We start from the raw sequence: 12,100 nt of genomic DNA, 5'->3' as shown, positions 1-12,100 counted from the left end.
GATGGCGCACTATCCTACATGTGACAGATGCAGGATAATCACTAGTCTCACATCCAGGGGACGAGCACATCATACATCAGCCGCAGTGTCCCACTGATTAGGTGCCAGTGTATCACCCCCTGCCTGTACTGATGTAGTGTATATGAGTAGTTGCCAGTATACTGTACGTCATCACTTCTCAGTATACTGGGGGGGAGGACAGTTCCCGGGCTATGATCTATGCAGTACTCTGTATATTTACTAACAAGCTGATTTTCAAAGCCACCGATTATTGGCACCTTTGACCGATTAGATTTTAAAATGGCAAAAATAAATAAATAAATGCAATAAGGGGTCAATTTACTGACGGTCGATTTCAATACACTTTAATTGTTTTCAAACTGATCTAAATCGATGTTGTGTTTCTGGGGCTAAATCTGACATTTACTAACACTTAAATAACCAAATAAAAAAAGAAATTGTCTGTTAGTAAATGTGTGACATAATTATACAAGGGAGCTGGTAGATAGTAAATAGATCTGTGTTATATATGTAATAAAAGGAGATCCCTGTGATATGTGACCAATGGTCTGACGTCATACTGTATGTACTACTAAGCGCTCTCCTGCAGATATGTGCACCAGCACCAGCCTGCCTGGGAAATGTTCTTGTGTGTTACAGTGTTGTGTTGATTTGTATACTCCCTGCGTGTCGGTGACAGGTGAGACATCCTAGTTGTGACAGCCTTGAGCAGCGAGAGTGTGAGGGGAATGCTCCGTGCGGTCTCTCCCTCACTGGCGGGCCAGGGACTCTGGCCCTCATTCAGAGGCGGTCGCAAGAAGCGAGCGCTCGTTCTGAATGAGGACGGCCGCTTGCTTTTTCTAGTGTGGCCTCCTGGTTGAGCCGTGGGTTACCACCCACAGCTTAGCGACCGACCAGGTTGATGGTCGTGATGGTCTTGACTCTTGACCATCGGGGCTTGCGACGAGACCCTAAGGTTGGGTCTCGGCAACCGCAAGCCCCAGGGAGCTTCCTGCTCTGATCAAGCAGGAAGCTCCCCAGCCGCCCACAAAACGGTAGGCGTTCCTTAAGGAAAGCCACTCCGTTTGTGTAGCCACCCCTCCGCCATGCCTACAAAATGGGCCGAGCTGTTGATCAACATTGACAGCCGGCCCTTTTGTAATGAGCTCCGGAGCGAGAGAGTTTCTCCCTCGCTCCGGGGCTTGCGCACATGCAGTGTGGCCGCCGCGCGTGCGCAGGATCAAAACATCGACCAGGTTGTGAGCGCTCAGCGCTTGCGACCGGGTCTGAATGAGGTCCTCTGTGCCTAGAGGGAAGTGCGCTAATGTCAGTGTGACCTCTGACCCAAGTACGCTACTGCCCATGTGCGGCCTGTCCACGCGTCTTTTCTCTCCGTCCTCCGTTGACTCTGTGCCGGAGACTGGGTTATACAGATGGAGACGCTGCAGATATCACTGTACCACTGCGTGTATAATACAGATGTGCGCTACCCTTACACACGCACACCACCTGCATTAACCCCGTACACTCCTTGCTGGATCTTTTGTACCAGTTATATGCACATAGCTGCACTAATCCTGTGTCACCCTGCGTCCTGTTACCTGCCAGTATATCAGGTAATAAATACACAGAGAAGCCCTGTTACCTGCCAGTATATCAGGTAATAAATAGACAGAGAAGCCCTGTTACTAGTACGCGATGTTCCAGCAGCCTAACACAACAACAGGTGAGTGACGCCAATCTTTACATGGACAGGTACAGAACAAGAGTTGTGCTGCGACGCTTAGAACATGACACGAAACAATGTATCAATAAAGAGAACAATATTTATCTTTACAATTGCTAATATGAACTACTAGCTCCAGGGAGTATACAGCGATCACATTACATAATAACAGCCGTACATAACTCCAATAACACTGTTTAGCAGCTGACTCGCTCTGTACTCAATCGCTGTGATAATAATACATAGTATCAGTTTAGATATTTGGTAACAGAGGAGATTTATTACTGTACAATGTTGCAAAATGACAAGAGAGAGAAAGTTTGAAAAAACCCAGTAAATCTGGGCAGCGGCGTCCCTCATTGCGTAGACACCCGCCGTGGGTGGGGCTGGTAGGGCTCTTCTGCGTGCCGCTAAGCCGCACATCTGCATAAAGGGGCATGGCCTCACGGGACAGGGGAGTGGCTTCGTGGATAGGGGGCATGGCTTTGTGTCCTGAACCCCCATTTTAGTCACTCCGGGGGTCCAGGAGATGCCAGCCGCCCCAGGGAAAAGTCTGCCAGGCTTCCTCACTGTGTCAGGATCCGAGCGCTGCACATAGGGCGAGATGCAGCACGCCGAGAAATGCGCTAAAACCCTGAAAATGCAGGTGTGCCCGCATTTCTCATATGCGCCAAGCGTTGGAATGTGATGCACTCCGGGCCTTGACTGCGGGCTTCTCTCCGCAGAGTGCTGTGAGAGGGGGCCAATCGGATCCCTCCCAGCATCCCCTACGGCGCATGCGGCATTCTGCGCATGTGCAGGAGGACGCCGGAAGGGCTTCTAGGTCATAAACCCGGAAACTCCTCCATCGCAAATGGCCCCGGTTAACGAGAGAGCGGTCCTTTGCGGGGATCATCATGCGTACCAATGTTACCAACACCGGCATGCATGCGAAATCCATCGCGAGTGCGATACGTCATGCGTCCCACCCATAATGCTACAGTGCAGCACCCGGCTTCCGTCACTGAAGAGCAGTCGTAACTTTGGTGTCACCCCTCGGCGGGTGACACTTGGCTGAGTCCCGCACCCCTCTTGTGACGCCAGTAAAGCTGGGTACACACCTATATAATATACGATATGAGATGATCGGGCTGACAGTTGTATAGGTGTGTATTACAGCATGGTTAGCCAATAAATGATTTATAACGCTCCTGCAATGGTTGTGATCAGGAGATGGCATGTTATTGGCTGTTTATTATATGTCGGCCCGACCTCCCGATCCCATAGAGGCCGGTACTGAGCTACGTCTGCACAGTGTGCCCGGGTCTCGCAGGCAGCTGGCGGGGGTCACCGCTTGGCTGGTCGGGAGAGTTTAACCCGATCAGCAGCTAATGGAATAGGTGTGTACCCAGCTTCAGTATTGCTCTAGGCAACCCAATCATTGGATTTCCTCACCAGCGAAATTAGGGCCTGATTCAGCGCGGATTGCAACGCTGTGTTCACACGCACCCGGCCGATGTTTGCAAATATAACCAATCGTGTTGGCCACAACAAGCGTAATAATAATATAAATATGTGCAATAGAATAGAGCTATTTACTCACTACACAGAAAGTCCTCCATTCCCAGCCACATCCACTGACAAACAGAATCTCCCGTACTATAATAACACTGCTGGTTAGCGTCAAATCAGTGCGTTATCGCAGCTTCCCGCGAGAGGATTCTCGCATTATCTGAATGGAATCTTGCATTTGTATAAACTAGTAAAATCGGGTTACTGCTGCTTCAGGCAAAATCAGTCACTTTGTATCAGGCCCACTATGTGCAGGCACTAACTGTACTAATACAGGGCATACTATTACTCTATTACTACTGTACTAATACAGGGTATACTATTACAATATTACTACTGTACTAATACAGGGTATACTATTACTACTGTACTAATACAGGGTATACTATTACTCTATTACTACTGTACTAATACAGGGTATACTATTACAATATTACTACTGTACTAATACAGGGTATACTATTACTCTATTACTACTGTACTAATACAGGGTATACTATTACTCTATTACTACTGTACTAATACAGGGTATACTATTACTCTATTACTACTGTACTAATACAGGGTATACTATTATTCTATTACTACTGTACTAATACAGGGTATACTATTACTCTATTACTACTGTACTAATACAGGGCATACTATTACTCTATTATTACTGTACTAATACAGGGTATACTATTATTCTATTACTACTGTACTAATACAGGGTATACTATTATTCTATTATTACTGTACTAATACAGGGCATACTATTACTCTATTATTACTGTACTAATACAGGGTATACTATTACTCTATTACTACTGTACTAATACAGGGTATACTATTATTCTATTACTACTGTACTAATACAGGGTATACTATTACTCTATTACTACTGTACTAATACAGGGCATACTATTACTCTATTACTACTGTACTAATACAGGGCATACTATTACTCTATTACTACTGTACTAATACATGGCATACTATTACTCTATTACTACTGTACTAATACAGGGCATACTATTACTCTATTATTACTGTACTAATACATGGCATACTATTACTCTATTATTACTGTACTAATACATGGCATACTATTACTCTATTATTACTGTACTAATACAGGGCATACTATTACTCTATTACTACTGTACTAATACAGGGCATACTATTACTCTATTATTACTGTACTAATACATGGCATACTATTACTCTATTATTACTGTACTAATACATGGCATACTATTACTCTATTATTACTGTACTAATACATGGCATACTATTACTCTATTGCTACAGTACTAATACAGGGCATACTATTACTCTATTATTACTGTACTAATACATGGCATACTATTACTCTATTGCTACAGTACTAATACATGGCATACTATTACTCTATTATTACTGTACTAATACATGGCATACTATTACTCTATTATTACTGTACTAATACAGGGCATACTATTACTCTGTTACTACTGTACTAATACAGGGCATACTATTACTCTATTATTACTGTACTAATACATGGCATACTATTACTCTGTTATTACTGTACTACTACATGGCATACTATTACTCTATTGCTACAGTACTAATACAGGGCATACTATTACTCTATTACAACTGTACTACTAAAGAGCATACTACTACTCTATTATTACTGTACTACTACAGGGCATACTATTACTCTATTATTACTGTACTAATACAGGGCATACTATTACTCTGTTATTACTGTACTAATACAGGGCATACTATTACTCTATTATTACTGTACTAATACATGGCATACTATTACTCTATTATTACTGTACTACTACAGGGCATACTATTACTCTATTATTACTGTACTAATACAGGGAATACAACTACTATATTATTACTGTACTACTACAGGGCATACTATTACTCTATTATTACTGTACTAATACAGGGTATACTATTACTCTATTACTACTGTACTAATACAGGGTATACTATTATTCTATTACTACTGTACTAATACAGGGTATACTATTATTCTATTATTACTGTACTAATACAGGGCATACTATTACTCTATTATTACTGTACTAATACAGGGTATACTATTACTCTATTACTACTGTACTAATACAGGGTATACTATTATTCTATTACTACTGTACTAATACAGGGTATACTATTACTCTATTACTACTGTACTAATACAGGGCATACTATTACTCTATTATTACTGTACTAATACAGGGCATACTATTACTCTATTATTACTGTACTAATACATGGCATACTATTACTCTATTATTACTGTACTAATACAGGGCATACTATTACTCTATTACTACTGTACTAATACAGGGCATACTATTACTCTATTATTACTGTACTAATACATGGCATACTATTACTCTATTATTACTGTACTAATACATGGCATACTATTACTCTATTATTACTGTACTAATACATGGCATACTATTACTCTATTGCTACAGTACTAATACAGGGCATACTATTACTCTATTATTACTGTACTAATACATGGCATACTATTACTCTATTGCTACAGTACTAATACATGGCATACTATTACTCTATTATTACTGTACTAATACATGGCATACTATTACTCTATTATTACTGTACTAATACAGGGCATACTATTACTCTGTTACTACTGTACTAATACAGGGCATACTATTACTCTATTATTACTGTACTAATACATGGCATACTATTACTCTGTTATTACTGTACTACTACATGGCATACTATTACTCTATTGCTACAGTACTAATACAGGGCATACTATTACTCTATTACAACTGTACTACTAAAGAGCATACTACTACTCTATTATTACTGTACTACTACAGGGCATACTATTACTCTATTATTACTGTACTAATACAGGGCATACTATTACTCTGTTATTACTGTACTAATACAGGGCATACTATTACTCTATTATTACTGTACTAATACATGGCATACTATTACTCTATTATTACTGTACTACTACAGGGCATACTATTACTCTATTATTACTGTACTAATACAGGGCATACTATTACTCTATTATTACTGTACTAATACAGGGCATACTATTACTCTATTATTACTGTACTAATACATGGCATACTATTACTCTATTATTACTGTACTACTACAGGGCATACTATTACTCTATTATTACTGTACTACCTCAGGGCATACTATTACTCTATTATTACTGTACTAATACATGGCATACTATTACTCTATTATTACTGTACTAATACATGGCATACTATTACTCTATTATTACTGTACTAATACATGGCATACTATTACTCTATTATTACTGTACTAATACATGGCATACTATTACTCTATTATTACTGTACTAATACAGGGCATACTATTACTCTATTATTACTGTACTAATACAGGGCATACTATTACTCTATTACTACAGTACTAATACAGGGCATACTATTACTCTATTACTACTGTACTAATACAGGGTATACTATTACTCTATTACTACTGTACTAATACAGGGCATACTATTACTCTGTTACTACTGTACTAATGCAGGGCATGCTATTACTCTATTACTAATGTACTAATACATGGCATACTATTACTCTATTACTTCTGCACTACTACAGAGCATACTATTACTCTATTACTTCTGTACTAATACAGGGCATACAATTACTCTATTACTACTGTATTACTACATGGTATGCTATTACTCTATTATTACTGTACTAATACAGGGAATACAACTACTATATTACTACTGCACCACTACATGGCATACTATTACTCTATTATTACTGTACTAATACATGGCATACTATTACTCTACTACTGTACTAATACAGGGCATACTATTACTCTGTTACTACTGTACTAATACAGGGCATACAATTACTCTATTACTACTGTACTAATACAGGGCATACTATTACTCTATTACTACTGTACTAATACAGGGTATACTATTACTCTATTACTACTGTACTAATACAGGGCATACAATTACTCTATTACTACTGTACTACTACAGAGCATACTATTACTCTATTACTACTGTACTAATACAGGGCATACAATTACTCTATTACTACTGTACTAATACAGGGCATACTATTACTCTATTACTACTGTACTAATACAGGGTATACTATTACTCTATTACTACTGTACTAATACAGGGCATACTATTACTCTATTACTACTGTACTAATACAGGGCATACTATTACTCTATTACTACTGTACTAATACAGGGTATACTATTACTCTACTACTGTACTAATATAGGGCATACTATTACTCTATTACTACTGTACTAATACAGGGCTTACTGTTACTCTATTACTACTGTACCACTACATGGTATACTATTACTACTGTACTAATACAGGGCATACTATTTGTGACCGGATGGTTTCCATCCCAGACTCCTGATGTTGGGGTTTCAATCCCCACTTGACCTTGGGGTATCAGGGATTACCACTTACCGTCAGTGATCACCTGTCACTAACTCTGCCCACTGCGCCGTGGGCATAACGATGCTGTCACCACCGAGCTCCTCCTATCGGCACTCAGAACCGTTTTCGAATATCCAGGCTCCTACCTCGGCACCTGGAACCGCTTCTGCTGCATATGCGTTTGACTAGCTGTGGCCACACCCCCTGATTGGTGTCGGCTGATTCCTCCTGATCCCTCACAATGGACCAGGTCTGCTCGGTAGCTGGCAGAGGGCTTGAACTTGGAGACGCGGAGCTCCACCAGAACAGTCGGAGAACAGAATAGCGTTTGGTGCAATTCTGTTGGTCGCAGGATTGAGATGCAATTGTCAGGCAAGATGTTTATCGCTCATAGGCCCTCATTCAGAGCCGCTCGTTAGCGGCAGTACGCTCGTTCCGAGCGATGTTTGCACATCTGCGCATGCGTACGCTTTTTAGTACGCATGCGCGAACCAGTCAGTGCGGCCGAAAATCCTTTGTACGCTATATAGCGAGTGCCTGCTATTTTGAGTGACAGAATGAGGCGTATGTGGGTGGTAACAGGGGAAGGTGCTTGAAAATGGGGAGTGGAGATCCGAACGCAGGCGTGCTTAAAGGTCAAAACGGGCGTTTTATGGGTGTGTATATTTAAAACAGCAGCGTCATTGACCACGTCACTGGGTTATTTTATAGCCAGAACTGCACGCAAATTTGTGGTAGCAAACACCAACCACAAGAATAGCGAGCAGTTCATACGCTGGTCGATGTACTCGATTAATCTAATAAATAGCGGACATGACGTAGGATGCGTGCGGCCAGGGGGCGTTTTTAACAAATAAACGAGCGTATGTTTTGCTCGTTCGTTCAAACTTAGAGGTGTGAACACACTGCAATGTGCGTACGGATCATTTAAATAGCCACCCCTTGTTTTTAAACGAACGACCGCAAATAGCGTCCGGCTCTGAATGAGGGCCATAGTCTTGAAAAAAACCTTCCTTCAAGTTGAAGGGGTACATCAGCATACAGGAATCTTATCAATCAGCAGCTCTTCTCCACAAAGGATAGGCAGGGTTGGACACATACAGGGCTCACAGTCCCTCTTTTTATATCATTCTTACACACAATTTCACAGGGGGGTAAATCCACCCTGTGTTCCTCTCAGCCAATCATGATGTCTCACAAAATAGAAAATAACCACATATTACATTTCAAAGGAGTCACCTAATTTCCTCCTTTCTAATCTACCACCTAAAGCAGTAGCTTCCTAAACATAAACTGATTTAGCATCCAGTATAACTGTCTCCTAACATGTTGATATAACATCCCACAGGAAATGGTAAATTACATTCATCCTTTGATACATTTATCACACAGTAACAACATATCTATGTAGAATAACCAGCAATAGTATTCGCTTTCGTCTTCCTGCAATGTGCAGGGAATCGTGAAAAACAAACATTTCTCCACAAAAGTGCAGACACACAAGCCACAGGACCTCATTCAGAGTTGGTCGTACGCATCCGATGTTTTTCTTTCTGCGCCTGCGCACGGCTAGCTGTGCGCATGTGCGTACGAGCTCTACCGATGCAAAATACTGCCGGTCGTAGGGCTTCTGAAATGGAAGTGGATTGCGAAAGTTGATTGACAGGAAAGTCCATTTGTGGGTGTATACGGGGATGGTGGTCTGCAAACGGAGGCGTTCTTCAGCGTTTCCAGGCGTTTTAGGGGAGTGCATAAATTATCTGCTTCGTACGACCATGAATTGCGGATGCATGACAACATCACTCTACGAACAGGATGATCATCAAGGCTAAGGTAGGCAAGAAGCGTCCGTAAGCCACAACAGTACAATCGTTAATCCGATGTTACTTGTGATGTTTCTAATTGGAACCACACAAACCAAGCAGCTAAGATTGTTGCATTGTAACTATTAACACTGCTAATTACCTTGTAAATGATTTCACTTGCCTGTGCATTAGAGAATTCGTAACGCAAATGTTTCTTTGTGCTTTTTAAACTTATTTTGTTCGGACAGTTTTTAAAACATATAGCATTGTGTTTTGCGTAGCAGCCTTTTCAGATACCATACTTTTTAAAACATGTATACATTGATATAGTAAAATTTAGACATTTTGTTTCAAAAAATTTTTTATTTTTAGGAAATTAGCCTGTAATCACAATTTTAGTTACAATTGTTAGGGCAACATTTGCCTATAAATAAAAATAAAAAATAAAAAACACAATTCTAAAAATAAATTATTTAAAAAAAAAAGAGCTTGAGACATTGGTGACAAGAAATATGGGGACTGGACAAGAGGTGAGGGAGGAGATATCCAGGGCTACTTGCGTCGTTTGGGCCGGCTCGGAGGAAGAGGTAAGCTACGGACAGCCGACTGGCCTGTAACACGCCGACTGGCCTGGCCAGAGGTAGATGGGATTTCCTCAGGCCTAGGCATAGGGCTCTCCATACTTGCGGGGGTGGCTGTTGGGCTGCCAGAGGTGGTGGTCCTGGGAGGAAGGGAGTCTCGCTCCATCATGGCAGGTGGGTTTGCCTGCTCCTGGGTATTGGCCCAACTATCTATGGCCCCAGCAATGGTCTCCAGGGCCACCGCCACCCTCACCAGAGTGGTCTCCATCCTCAGAAGAACACATCTGTTCTCCTGAGTTTGGGAGACCAACCTGGTGAGGAGAGGCACTGCTCGTTCCGATGGTTGCCCTGGAGTAGACTCCACAGGGTCCCCAGATGGAGTACTTGGATCCTCCCCTGCAGAGTCTCCATCTGTGCTGGACCCAGACCTGACCTCAGGAGCAGGCACTACCTCCTCTGAGTCTAGAAAATAAAAATAAAACATTAGTATTTTTTTAAAATAAAACAACGCATACACATTTGAGCTTTATACTTTTTTGATTCCAAAAAATATTTACATTCTTGCACATGTGGAGCGTTGAAGTCGGCCATGTCAGTGTCCATAGTGGACACGCCGACTATCTCCTCTTCCGTCACACATCCCTGAGCCAATGTCTCCAACCTCGTCAAGGTCAGCTCCTCAGGGATGGGACCACCACCTGTCCCCGCAGCATGGTCCACCCTACTCCGTAGCTTCCTCTTCAGTTGGTACTTGAAATCAGTCCATCTGACAATGTGATTTTGCATTTTTTAAGGGTTAGTTTATTTAATTAAGATCTCGCTTTTGACTTCAGTACACACAATATCATTTTCTTACCGTTTTTTCACGACTTTCATGGTTCTGTGGGTTGTCCCCACAGCATTAACAGCCCTGGATATCTCATCCCAAATCCTGTCTTTGGCTCCAGCCCCCATATTTCTTGGGGCATGGACAAGGTTATCCATTGTCATGGTCACCAATGTCTCAAGCTCTATCCTTGAAAACTGATGATTTCTTGGCCTTGGCCTGCTTGGCCCCGCCTCCTCCTCCTCTAGTGGTGGAATTGGATTCCCAGCACCTACAATATTTTTAAATTTTGTTAAAACTAAAACTGCATTTTTGGAAAATATGAACTGTTCTTGTTTTTTTTTCAAAATGTGTTTAACACTTACCTGCCTCATTTGGCCTCTGCCCATCATGCTCCTCGCTTGCCATTTTCCAAACTTGTGAGAGAGCATGAAGAATAGTGCTTGTGAAGACTATTTTATAGATGTGAGCGCATCCCTGGATTGGTTACCCGTGCATCCCTATTTGCCTACGTACAATGCACACCTTGCCTGCATTCCGTAATCACTGCGTGGGTTGGGCTAGATGTGAGCGCATCCCTGGATTGGTTACCCGTGCATCCCTATTTGCCTACGTACAATGCACACTTTGCCTGCATTCCGTAATCACTGCGTGGGTTGGGCTAGATGTGAGCGCATCCCTGGATTGGTTACCCATGCATCCCTATTTGCCTACGTACAATGCACACCTTGCCTGCATTCTGTAATCACTGCGTGGGTTGGGCTAGATGTGAGTGCATCCCTGGATTGGTTACCCGTGCATCCCTATTTGCCTACGTACAATGCACACCTTGCCTGCATTCCGTAATCACTGCGTGGGTTGGGCTAGATGTGAGCGCATCCCTGGATTGGTTACCCGTGCATCCCTATTTTCCTACGTACAATGCACACCTTGCCTGCATTCTGTAATCACTGCGTGGGTTGGGCTAGATGTGAGCGCATCCCTGGATTGGTTACCCATGCATCCCTATTTGCCTACGTACAATGCACACCTTGCCTGCATTCTGTAATCACTGCGTGGGTTGGGCTAGATGTGAGCGCATCCCTGGATTGGTTACCCATGCATCCCTATTTGCCTATGTACAATGCACACCTTGCCTGCATTCCG

Source organism: Taudactylus pleione, unplaced genomic scaffold (assembly GCF_031769625.1).
Source record: "Taudactylus pleione unplaced genomic scaffold, aTauple2 ptg001305l, whole genome shotgun sequence".
NCBI lineage: Eukaryota > Metazoa > Chordata > Amphibia > Anura > Myobatrachidae > Taudactylus > Taudactylus pleione.
The sequence above is the reverse complement of the archived record's forward strand: the minus strand, read 5'-3'. Positions refer to the sequence as shown.